This window comes from Gymnogyps californianus, chromosome 5 (assembly GCF_018139145.2).
Source record: "Gymnogyps californianus isolate 813 chromosome 5, ASM1813914v2, whole genome shotgun sequence".
NCBI lineage: Eukaryota > Metazoa > Chordata > Aves > Accipitriformes > Cathartidae > Gymnogyps > Gymnogyps californianus.
Window position 1 is genome coordinate 69591173 of NC_059475.1, and position 16703 is coordinate 69607875.

The following is a 16703-nucleotide window of genomic DNA, read 5'->3' on the forward strand; positions in this document are numbered from 1 at the left end:
AAAATAAGCAAACAAGCACTGGAAGTCCCTTTGTGGAGCAACGTTTAAACCCTCAGCTTGGAGAGCGGTCTTGCTCACTTTCTTTGTCCTAGTGACCGCTTATTAAATATTTCATACAGTCTGAAGTAATCTCAACAAAAGTGACTGTTCATCTTGAAAAGCCCTTCTAGCTAATAATTAGCTCTCTAATTAGAGCTAAGCTCATTTTCAAATCTAGTCTCTGCTTACTATAAGGCCTGGATTTGTCCCAGGCTCTGGGACATCCTAAGGATATTCCCCACAAAAATTAATCTTTTTTCCCAGATAAATTATTGTGATAATTTTGGTTTTATTTAAGATCAGATAAAACAAAATAAAACAAAAAAACCCCCACACAACAACAAAAAAAGATGCATCTCACACAGTTTTAGCTGCCTGCAAGCTAGATATCTATTTTAAGTTATCATTTACTTTTCCTTTCTAGAGAATGGAACAAAACGGACACTGCCCAAGGATGATTCATCCCACCTATTTTAGGCATTTATCCTAAACTGGAATAAACTGCCCCATGTGGATGCTGATCTCTTTCTATTAACTTCAGAAGGAGCTGTTGGTTAAACCAGACCAGAACTTCTGGCAACTGACGTCAGGTTTGAAGAAGCCTACAGAGAATCTTTTTTTTTTCAGTTTTAGTATTCGCTGAAAATATTTCAGAGTGTAATTGTATCCTGATGAAAGGTTGATTATATATGCATGTAGTTCTAGATGAATGAATAAACTGTTGATTGGTTAAGAATAACAGAGTGTCCTGGTGTGAGGAAAGATGATTGAAAGTAGACCTGAAATCAACCTCGTCTTCAAATTAGTCAACTAGTACTCTATAGACTCAATAAAATGAAATTACTTAAATTGCATTCTATCTTGATACTGTCTCTAAAATGTAGAAAATTGGAATACCTAGTTTTTAGACAAAGTTTCAGCTTTTTAAAATCTAAATAAAACCATGTCTGATTTGTAAAAGTTCCCTTTTTCCATCCATTCTTCTCTCCAGGGTCAGACTCCCTATTTATGCTCCTTCCTACCTGTTCTAGGCTCCGGGCCAAAGCAAAGCTATGTTTGCTTTAGGTATCCGCTGAATTTTCAGAATAGTGATTTGCAGGGTCAGAAGCATCCTGGGTGCTTGCTCTCTGCAGAGACAAACCTTGCACTTTGTCAAAGTCCACGGAGCTATGTACACTTACACAGATCTGAATTAATCCTGAGAGAATTTGATCTTAATATATATCCATTTACCAAGAATTCACTTTACCGAGAATACATCCCTTTTTCTTAAAAATATAGTTTTCTACAACTGATGGGTAAAGGATTATCACTATATTAATTGTCTGTATGTGTGACCAGACCATTTGTCTGGTCATTTCTCTTCTGATGGGTTGGGTCAAATATTCAGTTTATTTATGAATAGGAGGATGAGTACACAGACTCTTTATATCAGCTTGCCCTTCAAATGTGTCAGGGCTGGCTCTTCTGTTGCCAGGCCAGCCTGCGGGGCAGGAGGATGCCATAAGGCTTTGCTGAAGAACAGTGTTACGGCAGCATGGTCTCCTTCTGCCTCCCAAGCATCACTTCAGTCTGAGAATGACGTTCGGAGATGCAGGCTATTCCAAGTGACAGCACTAGGGAAGATAATCTAAACCCGGCAGGTTCATTTAACCTAAATATATAATTAAGTCCTCAAGGGATCTTCTGATTTTGATTGATTAAAGGCACTATCGCTTTTATGGGCCTCCATCTTAGGGTAGCTACGGAAACATTTGGAAAAAAGGGTCCTGGTGAATGGGTGTGCCCTGTAATGTAATTTTCTGTATAAAGCACAGATTGCCTCACTTCCAGGGATCTGTCTTTTGTGGAGGGTGGTTTGATGTACTCAGACTAAACCCTGCATGGGTTAGGAGGTGAGCTGGATGCCAATTTGCAGGATCCCAAATCCTTTCGCTGCATCAGCACCAGCTTCAGGTGAGACAGCAGAAGTTTGTCCCTCTCTGCCTAAGGGTGCTGTTCTGCCCTCTCTAAAGGAGACTGCAAGAAAAATTAATCTAAATATTGCAAGATATTTAGGGTTTTGTCATGGTTTAACCCCAGTCAGCAGCTAAGCACCACGCAGCTGCTCCCTCACTCCCCTCCCCACCCTCAGTGGGATGGGGAGGAGAATCGGGAAAGAAGGTAAAACTCATGGGTTGAGGTAAGAACAGTTTAATAACTAAAGTAAAATATAATACTAACAATAATAATAATGAAATATAATAATAATAATAATAATAATAATAATGAAAAGGAATATAACAAAAAAAGAAGGGGGGGGGAGGAAAAAAACCCAGTGATGCACAATGCAATCGCTCACCACCCGCTGACTGATGCCCCAGCAGCGATCCGCCCCTCCCAGCCAACTCCCCCCAGTTTATATACTGGGCATGACGTTCCATGGTATGGAATACCCTTTGGCTAGTTCAGGTCAGCTGCCCCGGCCATGCTCCCTCCCAGCTTCTTGTGCCCCTGCTTGCTGGCAGAGCATGGGAAACTGAAACATCCTTAACTCAGGATAAGCGCTACTTAGCAACAACTAAAACATCAGCGCGTTATCAACAGTATTCTCACACTAAATCCAAAACACACTGCACCAGCCACTAAGAAGAAAATTAACTCTGTCCCAGCCGAAACCAGGACAGGTTTTGAGGCACAAAGAAGGTACCATGTACCAGCTGCTTGGTGGTATCTGTCCACACAGATTTAACGTGAATGAGTGTGCAACAGCTTATCCCTGAGTGAAAGCACTTACAACATATATGAAAGGGGGAAAATGTGGGACTACACATACCATACAAAGCCTGCATTAAAGTCACTGACAGAACTTTCTCCTTAATACTCTGTCTGAAATGCTGACCTTCCCCTTTGATGTCTTTTTACCTTGTTAAATGTTTGCAAGCCTTTCCCTCCAGGAGCTCAGAGGTCAGGGCCCATGTCTGTGCCCCTGTAATAACTGTGCTAACATGACGGGTGGGTAGTATGAGAAAGGTAGACACGAACATTCTCCTACTATTAAGATATTTCTTGAAAAGGTCATTCAAACACTAACCCTGAAATTATAGCCATCCCCAGATGTCAGAAGCAGCCATTTAGGGAAGAGGAATAAACCCAGTAGACAAGGGATTTCTGTCATTTAATATCAGATGTGGTCTCTCTTCCGACCCCAGAATGGCCTAAGTATCAAATATGTTTTGTGACCTGAAAGCAAAAAAGTTGATTGAAAAACAGATATTGGAAAAAGGCAAATAGTCACACCAGCATGTATTTGTACAAAATCAAGGTTGCAGAGGTGAGAAGCAGTTTTGCCTTCGTTTTTTTTTTCATCAGAAGAAGGTCCTATAATGATTATCCCATAATGCTCTAAATTATACTGCATAATAGGGCACTGGGAGAACGCGGGCAAGAAGAGCATCTACACTTACCCTGGAAAAGGTTATCACTCTCACTGTTCTGCCTTTATGACTATTTTGATATTTGCAATTAGAAACTCAGCACTGATTATGTCCTATGCACCAACTAGTAAATGTCAAGGTCTGATGTGGGAATTGAACATGTGGTTAAGTACTTTAATTTTTTTAAAATTTTCTTTTACACTGAGGCCTAAATCTTTGTTTTTGTAAACAACCACAGCCCTGATCTAACTAAACACTTAAGCTTCTGCCTTCATTTAAGCACAGAAAGAGTCCCACTGAAGTCCTTTCAAGTTAAGCACAAATTGAATCAAGACATGGATCATTTAATTAATGGCACATCCTACCAGATGTGAATGCTGGAGCACACAGCGTTTGCTTCTGCTTTCAGCCTCTTTGTAAGGCTAACTCCATTAATACTTTCACATCGATGAGCTTGCTGGTCTACCCAACAAGGCTGCCTGCCTCGAGTCAAGGCTGCTGTCAACATATCTAGTCCAATTCAGAACAATAGCTCTCAACCTGCATTTAGCTTTGAAAATTATGCTTCTAGTTCAGCCATGAAGAAGGGCTTGTATGCCTCAAAGCTTCTCTTTTTTCCCTCCTTATCAAAAGGTTTATTAAAAAAACTCCAAACAACCCAACTGTATTCTTCCCACAAACCTTGACTTGTTACTAAACGTTATTGAGATGAATTCTAGTGGAAGCCACAATTAACTCTTTAATTGTTAAATGTGGAATATGAAAGGAGATTTTGGAAGACCTTCGTGAAATCCAGGGGGGCTCTTCAATATGATATGGCAACAGGTAGCAAGGTCGTCAGCAATGGGAGGAACACGATAGAAATTCATTAATGCATCACCTGGGATGCAATGACACCAGAAAGTAGACAGAGGTGCAGTTTGTAACTTAATAATCCCAATTGCTGGGCCAGAGCAGTCTGCCTCCAGTTTACCAAGGACTGTAATAAGCTCACCAGAAGCTGCTGGTTTCTCTCTTTGTCCATCCAGGAGTGTATCCTTCCACACAGAAGCTGGGTAAAACTATCGTTTTTCCACGGAGTGGAGGCACTGCACAAAACCCCCGTTCTTTGGTGTTTGCTTGACCAGCTCCGTCAGCTTGAGAGTCAGGTAGATTAGTTACCCCACTGATCCTTCTGTCTTCAAATTACTGGCTCTGACATTAAAATGGATTTAGTATAGTCCAAAGCCTGAATTTTCAAAGCCCTTTGCCTTCCATGAGGTGGAACTCCCTTTCCTGTGGCGAATCTTTTAGAAGTCCTTACTGCTGTGGTTATGTCAGATCATCTGTTTTAATTTATGTACTGAACGCCTACTACAAGCGTTGTAGTTTTGTTAGAGATTCCTTTGCTCTTTTCACTTCTCTCTTCCTCCGTGAATCCCCTCCCTTTTCCCCCTGTACCTGTCATATTTCACCATTTTTTAACACTGTTAAACACTGCCTGTTTAGGGCTCTTGCCTGCCGCTGTCCCCATGCACTGCGGCTGCTTTGCGGTGCCTGGCACCCAGACGAGGTTGTGGGAGGCACTGGGTCACCAGTCTACATCTGGCCCCACAGACATCGTTTCCTGTGAGTCCCTCCCATGGCCTCCCAAGGACCGGGATACGTGTCCTCTGCAACCTGTGCTCGGGGAGGGGTGTTTGTTAGACACCTCTTTGGCACACCTTACCCCAGAGCCCAGCAGAAGCGGAGGGCCCTGGCGAGGAACCGGCTAGGTGGCTGTTGGCAGTGGATGGAAGCATTGTACGCAGTCCTTCTCCTTTCTCGTGGCAGTCCAGCAGATCCCAAGTGCTGGAGGGTCCCATGGTCTGCTGTGCAGATATTGGAACACTGAGGACAGGGATGGGATGGGATGGGATGGGACAGCATGACATCACATGGCATAGATGCTTGAGATGTGTGGGATGTTGGCAAAGGCTGCCAGCGGGAGAAGGATGTGCATATGCAGAGGAGGAAGGGGAAGAGGGTGCTGACAACCCCACGTCTGTGGCATGAGGGGAGGGAGGATTTGTAAGTATTCCCTCACTTGTTATTTAGGGCTTTTTTTCACTTGGCTGTGAGCAGTGTGAAATGCTCTGGCAGGACATCCTTGCCCCGATGGAGATGTTTCTTACATATGTGTGCAGGCACATAGATGTTTGTGGGCGTGGGATTTTCAAAAAAAGAGCCACTCTTTGGCTTATTATGTTTCTTTATATTTCCCCTCCTTCCTCCCCGCTCTCCTGAACTGGACTGTTTTAGAGTCAAGCTTGGTGCTCTGCACCATGCTGCGGCAACAGGGATATCAAATATTTAATAGAGTTTCAGGTGTTTCTCCCACCTTATCAGGCATGAAAAAATGTTCTGTCACTTGAAAAATGCCAGCAGTGTGACATGTCCTTCCTGGTCGAGGTCTCTGCTGGCAAGGGAGATGCCTCTTATGACAAGGGGCACAAGGCTGCCTGGAAGGATCATATAATATTTTAGTGATTTATTAGCTCTCAGAAGATATAAGTTTTAAATAATGTATAAATTTGCCTTGCAGGTCCGCAACATATGCGTAGGCTCTCAAAAAGGTGTTTAAAAATGTTTTGGACTCCCAACAGTAATTCGCAAACAATTTTTAAATCTTCCTGGCATGACTTTCATCAATCAGATGTAGATGTAAAGGATTAAGACACTTCTCCAACGATCCGTAATCATAATAGATGCCACGTAGAGTTGCCTGTTCTCTCTCTGTCTTTGCTGTCTCTGTGTAATGCATGGTTGGTCTGAAAGGCATTTTACACAGAGCTTCAATAGGAAGAGGGGATTATGTTGGGTGTAAGGACCAGACTGAATCTAATCCCTGGCATTCATCCTTTCCCCAGTTGTCTAAAACAGGTGAAATTGCGATCTGTTGAAATCAGAGGGAAGTCACATTTCCTCAATCAGTCCAGCATTTCATTCCAGGGCAAAGAAACTGAGTTACACAGAGGGAAAACTGCAAATGAAAAACAAATTAAAAAAATCAAATCATAGTGTCAGCAGAATATGTCCGGAAATACAAGCGTGCGGCAGGAGAGGCTTTTCTGGATTGCTGCATCCTGCTCTACAGTCTGCAAATTCACAACATTGATAAATGGGAAAGAGCCCTACAGAAGGCTTGAATATGTATCTCTGGCTGAAAACTCACAGAGTTAAAGCTGTTTCAGTGAAAAATAGTAAAAGAAATGGGTCCTCTACAAGTGGAACAAAAGGTACTAATGGGCTACTCAATCCAGAAACTAAAGATGTGAGGCACTCCAGTGGATACAGCTCAGAACTAGAGAAAATTTCAGGCTAGAAACAAGGCGAACATTGTTAATAATGAAGGTAATTAACCACTGGAGCAGCCCCTCAGAGGATGTTGTGGTTCCTCTGCCATCGGTAATTTTAAATCAGGACTGGATAATTATTTTGTAAATGCTGTGCTTTAATTCAAAATGGAATTACTTCAGGGAAGTCCTGCAGCCTGTGTTACACAAAAGCCGAGACTGTAGGGTCCCGATGGCCCCTTTGGCTCCGCATCAGTGATCCGTGGGAAGCTGAACATGGAGGCAGGGTGACATCTCACATCTTTCTGTTTGTCCCAGCGCTACACCTGGTGGCTTTATTTAGCAGAGCCACTTCTTGCCCTCGCTCCTGCCAAAGAAACATACTCTTGCGCTAAAACCTATTTGACCAACTGCACAGTTTCTTTGTTTTTCATCACATTGGAGGCTTCTGTAACAACACAACTTTTATTCCAAAGGAACAGAATTAGACATCTAATGATAGAGAATTGCTGCATAACGCTGCATAACTTAATTTAATTTTAGGTCTGGCTTTTCTCCCTCTACATGGCAAGAAGAAATCAAAGACTGTTTTGTCACTCAGACTGCCACATCTGTAAGAGGATGAGAGCAACAACCTTTCTTAGAAATGTTGAGGGAATAATAGAAAAAAGGATTGGAAAGGACCCAAGAAATCATGTGACCACTCCCTTTAGACCTTACTGCCTGAGCAGATCCTGGCAGGGGGAAGTATGGCTTTTAGCACCTACGATTCTGGTCTCAAACTGGAAAGAAAATGCTTACTGTTCCAACTAGGACATCCAGGAGGTGATGGCAACTGCTCAGTCGGTTATGCTTTGGGTGCTTTCTGTGTAGGAGCCAAGCAGCCGCAAGAGCACTCTTCATTGCATGTAACTCCATCAGCCCCAGCAAGCTGTTCTGGCAGATAGAGAAACGCTGCAAGAAAAGCTTGGCTAAACTCACTTCCCTGCAGCCAAATGCAAAGGAAAATTTTAGGCCAAAAACTTTCACCCGAGAAATGAGGCATTTCGCCCTCACTACCAAGACATTTAAAGAAGCAATCTCATTTTGTAAAGTCCAAATCTCCCAGGAACCTCTGATGATCAGCTCTCCTAATTAAATTTTGTGGGTTAAAACACTAACCAGGAAGCTACTAGCCTTAGACCAAAAATGTATGTGAAAAATATTGGGTATGGGGAACAGCAAACACAAATAAAGCCTTTTGCCTATGGACTATGGCAAGTTCATACCCAAACATCTGTTTTTGGGATATGCATTTAAAGCTTCTTTTGGTGCCTCACTTCCCCTCTTGCTCTACCCCAGGAGACAGAAGGCAATGTCAAAGCTTTGCTATAACTGTCCCTGTAAAGCGATAGTGGCTGTGATGGAGGACTATGCATCGCTGTCCTTGTACAGAGGCTGCTTCCAGTAAGACCCTCTTGTACTGGGTTTGTGTGGCGAGGTTTTGGTAGCGGGGGGGCTACAGGGGTGGCTTCTGTGAGAAGCTGCCAGAAGCTTCCCCCATGTCCAATGGAGCCAATGCCAGCTGGCTCCAAGATGGACCCGCCGCTGGCCAAGGCCGAGCCCATCAGCGACGGTGGTAGCGCCTCTGGGATAACAGATTTAAGAAGGGGGAAAAAGTGCTGGCAGCAGCAACTGCAGCGGAGAGAGGAGTGAGAAGATGTGAGAGGAACAACTCTGCAGACCCCAAGGTCAGTGGAGAAGGAGGGGGAGGAGGTGCTCCAGGCGCCGGAGCAGAGATTCCCCTGCAGCCCGTGGGGAAGACCATGGTGAGGCAGGCTGTCCCCCGGCAGCCCATGGAGGTCCACGGTGGAGCAGATCTCCACCTGCAGCCCCTGGAGAGAGGACCCCACGCCGGAGCAGGGGGATGCCCGAAGGAGGCTGTGACCCCGTGGGAAGCCCGTGCTGGAGCAGGCTCCTGGCAGGAGCTGTGGCCCCGTGGAGAGAGGAGCCCAGGCTGGAGCAGGTTTGCTGGCAGGGCTTGTGACCCCACGGGGGACCCACGCTGGAGCAGTCTGTTCCTGAAGGACTGCACCCCGTGGAAGGGACCCACGCTGGAGCAGTTCGTGAAGAACTGCAGCCCGTGGGAAGGACTCATGTTGGAGAAGTTGGTGGAGGACTGTCTCCCGTGGGAGGGACCCCACGCTGGAGCAGGGGCAGAGTGTGAGGAGTCCTCCCCCTGAGGAGGAAGGAGCGGCAGAGACAACGTGGGATGAACTGACCGCAAACCCCATTCCCCGTCCCCCTGCACTGCTGGGGGGGAGGAGGTAGAGAATTTGGGAGTGAAGTTGAGCCTGGGAAGAAGGGAGGGGTGGGGGGAAGGTGTTTTAAGATTTGTTTTATTTCTCATTATCCTACTCTGATGTGACCGGTAATGAATTAAATTAATTTTTTTCCCAAGTCAAGCCTCTTTTGCCTGTGATGGTAACTGCTGAGTGATCTCTCCCTGTCCTTATCTCGACCCATGAGCCTTTCATTATATTTTCTCTTCCCTGTCCAGCTGAGGAGGAGCGTGATGGAGTGGATTGTGTGGGCACATGGCATCTAGCCAGGGTCAACCCAGCACACCCTCATGAATCATGACTGTGACCAGACCAAGGGTCACAGTTTCCTAAACAATGATTTGAATTGATTTTGGTTTCTTAACTTAAGCATACAGCCCCAAAAATTCACCTGGAATTGCTGTTTGCATTTGGAAAACTCTCCAGCTACAGCAAATCTGCCTCGGTGCAATACCCAGATGGCCCAGCCTGAACCTGCAAGAACCAGAAACACAGCAGAATGGCCCAAATCCCATGTGTTGAAATAGTGCCACAGTGCAGAAAAGAAGGCAACATTCATGGGAGAGGAAGAGGAGAAGGAGAAGCCAAAGAACAGCAAGCGTAATGCTGCAGGTATAGGTCTAGGAACAGGGACACCTGGACTCTGGATCCTGCCTCCTTCAGCATTTCTGAATTTTAAGCAATGATTATTTAATGTAAAGTGTGTAAATGAAGGAGGGTTAGGAACAAGAACTCGGTTTCAGAGCTGGCACCCCTGTACTGTCTACACAGCAGGAGGCAGAGAAGGTCTTCCACGGAAATTCATCTGAAGCTTAGTGATCGACTGTCTCCTAGAAGGTGGAAGGAGTGTAGGGTAGGGAAAGGAAAGCTGACAGCTCATGGCTCACAAAGACATTATAACAGGTCTCTTTATGTCTTGGGTGAGAGCCTTAATCTTTAGGCTGCTTTATATAAGCTGGCAAAGACACCAGCCACTGTGTTTTTTCCAGTGAATGACTTTGTAGGCCTGAACTTTACCTCTGTCATATTGGAGTAGGTCCTCTTTGCTGGCTCTAGGTACTTTTGGCTTCCTCTTCTTTTTTGTTGGGGTGGAAGAAGGCCTTAACGTTTTGAAGAACCAGCTTCCCATGAGCTTTCTCACATGGAAATTTGGGGCTAAAAATGTGCAAATATCCTGGGCAACGAGGAGTCCGCTGGTGCAACGTGAGACCTCAGCAGCACAAAGCACCATGTATGTCTGAAGTGCTGCACACAGCTTCCAGAAGCAATTCCAGTGCTGACCCACATATGAGGTGGTTGAACTCTTGTGGCTTGAGGTTCCCATTCAGACTCTTTTCATGTTTTACATACCTAAGTACTGCTTTAGGATAGTAACAGGTATATTCATAGATGTCTCTATTACACATCCCCTTTTTCTGTGGGTGGCTCTTGCGAGCAATCCTCATGCTTTGCATTACTCTTCTAAACTTTTTTGTGAGACATTTAAGCCAAACCTGATGATTCCAATCAATAAATAGGTCCAACCATTACTTCTTTGGTGATACTTGTTTTCCTACAACCCCCTTTTCCATTTCAGCCGTCCAATTTCTCCAGTTAGCTTGACTTTCTGTACCAGAATTCAACTCTAAATTGATTGCTTTATGTTCTTCTTGATGGAATCCCTGTGGGCCATTAGTTTTAGTGGATTGGGATTGCACCAGATGTAGATATGATTTGTATTGAATCTGAATTCTACACAAACCAGTGTTAAATTTTCATTTAATTTACAAACCAAATTAGCCTCGTTCACTTGGTTTGGTTCTCCATCCTGCCGTGACCTCTTTGGACAAGTTGGAAGAAAGATGGGAAAAACAAAAGGTCAACATAATTTGAAAAGACCTTACAAAATACAGAGGGCCTGGCAGAATTGTTAGCCTTTGCTATATATCTTTATTCCTTCTTTTCGGGTTAGTTTTAGACTCTTTACTTGGTATGACAGAGGGATAAGTTTGTGTTTATGGACAAAGCTGAATGCCAGAGCATGTTCAGAGAATTTCACACACGTACAGAAACAGGTTCTGGTACGCTGCTTTAGCGTGTAGCCCTTGGTGATTATATCTATCCATGTGAAGGGTGGTGGAAAAGAAAACATGACTGTTGCAATTGGAAACAGAACCACATGGGAACTGCCTCTGAACTGGCTGCCTCGACAAAGGCACATGGGCAACATGGCCAGCCCTTGTAGACATCAAAACCACAAGGGTTGGCTGGTGTCCATCTAATCTTCATAAATCAGCTAGCCGATGAGAACATAAATTGTCAGAAGATTTCAGCACACGGTGAGTTCCCAAGCAAACTCAATTGGCCCAGCTTGAAGGTGTTAATCCAGACTCCAGAGAATGTTTGGGAGCTGGAACTACAAAACCAGCAAAACTGGCTATCTCATGCTAGCGTGTTCTCCTCAGCTGGGGATATTTTTGCGAGTCACATGCATTTTATACATACAATAAATTATCTTTTTTGTGATAGAAAGTGAAATGCTAACTATCTTTAGTGAAATACTAAATTATCTTTTTTGTGACTAGAAAGTGAAATACTAACAAGACATTACCGATCCAGGTGCAGAATCAAAAAACCCCATTGGTTTTCATTTGTTACTCCATGATTGACAGAATCTAGGTTTGGAAGGGAAAAGATTCCTAGAGTGGAGGCATCTCCAACAAGAAATGTAAAAACAGTTTGATAAATAAACATCGGAGATGATGCAATGTCTCAGTGAGATGGTGATAGTGGTCACAAGCAGTGAATCATGAAGACTTTTTGAGGGATATCTCTCCAACCAGAATAATGAAAAAGAAAACATAACCAGATTTGGGATCTGATACCAGATTTGGGAGGAAAAAATCGTGGTTCTTCAGTCCACTCAAGACAAAAAACTTGTGACGGTATCTATGCACTCTAATCATAGACCAGAACCCCATTGTCTTGGGCTTGGTACAAAGTAATAATAATGCAAGTCTTTACCCTAAATTGTTCATAGCACTAGAACAGCTGGTATTTGCTAGTGTAAATCCCTCTTCATTTCTAAGGCTCACAAATCCTTTCTTCCCCACAAACTCGCTACTTTTCTGATAGCAAATGCCCCTCTACTTTTACCCTTTTGCTTCTACATCCTAGGTAATGTATCTCAAGGACTTTTAGCATGTTAACAAAGTCTGGAGAGCTCTTCTAGCAAAATACACTGGACGCTGTTTCCCAAACATCTGAGAAAGATAAGATATTGTGATGATTGTAGGTTATGTATTTAGGGATTTAGCTGCTGTGTGTGGAATCCCCAATTCTCTCCCTGTTATAGTAGTGCAAGATAAGGCCCAGATTTCGCCCCCCTGCTAATTTCTTTTCACTTATCATACCCATGCAAAAAGAGATAACCTTTATTCTGTTATCAGGTATCAGCTGCTATATCACGTAATTGCAATCCTCTCAATTAACATGTACCATAGTAAAAAGAACCAGGGATCATAGATCCATCTAGAAAGCTAAAGAGAACATTTCTGAGACCATGCGGCAAGGAGGAGAGGGATTTAAATGGTGAGAATGCAATCACTGTGTTAAGGAATGGCCAGTCTGACTGTGATCTGTCTACTAGATCTATGGTTCATACATGCTTTCTTTTACAGTGGAAAGAAAATTGATCCAGCAAACATTATTTTGATCCTAGCTTAGCTATGCCTGTGATTGATTGCACTTAGCTGAAGGTTGGGGATTGGAAAGGCCCCATGGAAGGGTCTGAAGGTGGTTGTGGACATCTTCTAAAGGAAAGCTGTGAAGCTTTGAAGAGGCCAGTCCTGGAAATAGAAAGGTTAAGAAGGTTGGGACTCTACCAGACAATAACGATGTAATCATCCCTGCAAAAAGGACTTCTTATAAAAGCTTCTTCAGCACAACAGCTAATGAGGCCTCATCCTGTGGGGAGATGGGCTCTGCTATGTGAATGAATCATGGATGCTGGGATGGGATGGTGAGATGACTCATTTAAAGGGATTTAAAAACATGTGCCGGCCACAGCAAGAGTGAGTTGATTCCTCAGCAGTAAGCCTTGTCAGCAGGCTGGCCAGGGGCCAGCGGAGAGGGAAGCTGTCACCAGAAGGAAGCTGTCACCTGTGAAGGAAGCCTTATTGCAGCAGTAATGCTAAGCCAGGAGCCCGTAACAGTTGACTACATAGATAAACAAGCTATGGAAAATGGGGGTTTATATAAAGAGGACTGAGGAATAATTGCAGCAGAGTTAAGGGTTTATATCACGAGGGTGATACGTACTTTGGACCTGGGGACAGAAGGAAGCCTGGGATGAAGCATGCAGCCTACCTGCAAAATGAATACCCACATGCACGTGGATGAGGGAAAGGTAGGGGCATAAAGAACATATACGAAAGGAGACACTTCACTTTTTAACAGCCCACTCAGCCTTGTGATCTGTCCGTTTCTTACGGCTGGCACTACCCTGTCATGGTGGACCGATGCTCCATATTCTTGGCAAGACGCACGAGCCAGAAGCTGAAGGTACATTCTGCTTAATGTACTTGACATTATGTTTAGACAATGGGTCACACTGGGCTGCCAGATTTTAAATGCCGAAACTGGTGATGGTCCCAGAAAGATAAATTGATACGTGTACTGAATGAGATGTGGGAGGCCTGCTGTTCAAGTGATATTGTGGCTCCATGCACATACAGCAGGCAGATGAATTTAGGTTTGGATCTACAGCGAGTACACGAAGTATCATTATGTGCACGTTAGTCATTTTTCCAGACATCTGGCAGCTGAGGATTGCTGGGCGTCTGGAAAAACATCTAAGTGGTGTGATCCAGGAAGAGCCATGCTACCTGTGCATTTCTGTAATGTGGATTTCAGTCAAATATTCCATAATGCCTCCTGTTATGCATGATAAATGGTGGCTCTGGGGCCACGGAATAATAGTGCAAAAGCACATCTCGCATCTTGGATTATGGCGCAAAAGAGAAAATACCTCCTTTACAATCACAGTCAGCTATAATGCAACGCAGCCTGGGAACCTGCAGGACACAAATGGGCTTCCCTGTGGGCTGCATAAATACTTGGGAGCTGTCACGCTCTGAGCTGTGGTGAGTTTATTAACTCAGACTGGTACAGCGATGTCCACCACAGAGATACCTTTGACTGCAATGAAAACTTGCACTGGGAGCCTTCAGTGGTGCAAAGATAAGGTAAAGGTGCATTTTCCCCAGCAGCAATTTTCAGCCTTTTTCTTACTGTGTTGAGTGACCGAGAAGCTTCTGATGGAGGCACAGGTCCTCTTAGCAACTGCACTTGCACAGATTGTGCAGAAACCTGTTCATGCTGCCTTCCCTTAACTGTTTTTCCCAAAGCACTCCAGAGCAGGTATTCTTGAAGAAGAGGTTGAAAACCAGTGCTTGAGGTTCAGCAATTTATTACCAACTCCTGCCCCATAAAGGTAACAAAAGCTGGCACAAAAGACACAACAACAGTTGCTAAATGACAAGATGGAGCAGCCCACATGGAGCATGGAGGGAGAAGCACAGATGGCAGAGAAGGGCTTGCAGGAGACTGTGGGAACGCGGTCAGAATGCAAATCCCATCGAAGCATTTCGGTAAATAATTTGTCTAGTAAAAAAGCAGTTTAGTTTTAGAGTCCTGGAAGTCTTTCCACATTACTACCCCACACACTGAACATGAAACTGGGAGAGATTACAGCTGTGTCCTGCAGGGTAAGAATAAACAAAGGATTTAAAAATAAATCCTTATTATAATCTGAGAGATAAAGCCAACTCTTCTGGAGGAAGAGCCAGGTGGAAGAAATAGTTTCTTCATAATTCACAGAGAACCAGGAACATTTGCTGCTTTGTGAATGAAGAAACATGGCTCTGTTTCTGCCATGGGTTTTACTGCTTTGAAAGCAAGAGAGCAAGAGGGAAAGCAGGAGGGTGGAAGGAAGGAAGGAAGGACGGACAGATGGACGGACGGACGGACGGACGGATGGACAGACTTGCCATGATGCTCACCACTGCAGAAGCTGCATTCCCTGTGCTCTGCTTGCTCAGGTTGCTCAGCCTTTCGTGACTCTGGCTCTGCCCGCAGCGTATTAGAAATTGAAAGGAGATGAAGAACAAACTCAAGAAAAAATGATTGGGGTGATGAACTTTTCGGAAAGTTCACATATAGGCTAATGCAAGGCCTGATTCAACCATGTCTGCTCACTGGAGGAGCAACCATCATCTATACATATCCCACTGGCTACAGAGGCTGTTGTAGCTGCTTGGAAAATTTCCAGTGAAATGTTTGGGGGCCAGAAAGTCTCTGTTCATCAAAAAGCATTGCACAGAAATTTGTCACATATTAAAAAAACCCGTGGTTTGAAACAGGAATCGGGGGGGGGGAGAAAAATGTTTTGAAAAGGTCAGAACAATCCAGCAAATTTTTTTTTCAAAGGGAGCTCTTAGACTGGCAGTTTTGAAAGGACTTCTCATTTTTCTAGTTTTAGAAGAAATTAAAAAGGAAAAATGGGGTGGAACAAGCAGTACAAAGTACATCAATTGACCCAAACTGCAACTAGAGAATGGGATGTTTTGATATACAGTGAATAAGAAAGATCTTGGTTTTTTTTCTCTCTGCTGGTATTTGAATTATGAAACTCCCACAACCTAAAAATCAGGGCTTAACAGCCATACTCTTAATGCCTGGTGTAGTTTATAGTTAAAATGGGGGCTCCAGTAAAGACATCGGTTAAATACCCATTGGTTTTAATGAGGTCAGATTTCACTTTGTGTTTTCACACAATGTTAATGGATGAGATTGGACTGCACAATTTGGATATCTCCTCAGAAATGCACAAAAGATTGTAAGAAAGGACCAAATTAAAACATTATTTTCTCGTGAATTAATTTATCCTATACAGTGGTAACTGTTACTGAACAACCCTGTTACTATGTGATGAAGATTTCTTCTTTTTTTTCTGGAGCAGACTCTCAGAATTTTATTTACATTTAAAATTAGTTTTCAACTTCTCATAGAGATTTTTTAAAGTTAGAAATAACTCACTGAAACAGAATGAAAATTCCACTTGGACAGAAATTTTCTAGCTTTTCAATGAAAAATGGAGCTTTTATGGGTAAAAGCATTTATTTTGGAAAGAACATTTGGAAAACTGAAGTATATGACAGAAAATTATGAGATTTTCATAAGCAGAGACCTTTTAGTTGGTTTTTCTTTACATTTTCTTCATTAGAAATTTTATTGTGAAAATCCAGAAGTGCTTTCAGAATTTACTTTCTCGGATTAGAAGTAGCTGCCAAACAGAAATAGAATATAATTGCACATAGTTGAAAACAAAAGCCCTTTTCTTCCCACTTTCAGGTGAACCTCCCAAACGCGTCGCTGAAATTCTCTCATTTTTCCCCTTTCTGTGCCTTCCTTTAAAGAGAGCCGAAGACAGCTTCCCTCCCTCCCACCCCACATAGCTCTACAGCCTCAGGACAAGGTGCTCACCAGGATCCACAGCGACTGGAGGTGAGCTCTGCAGGACAAGCCACTATGAAATGTCAGTGTTTTGGGACCCAAACCACTGGGACCCACAT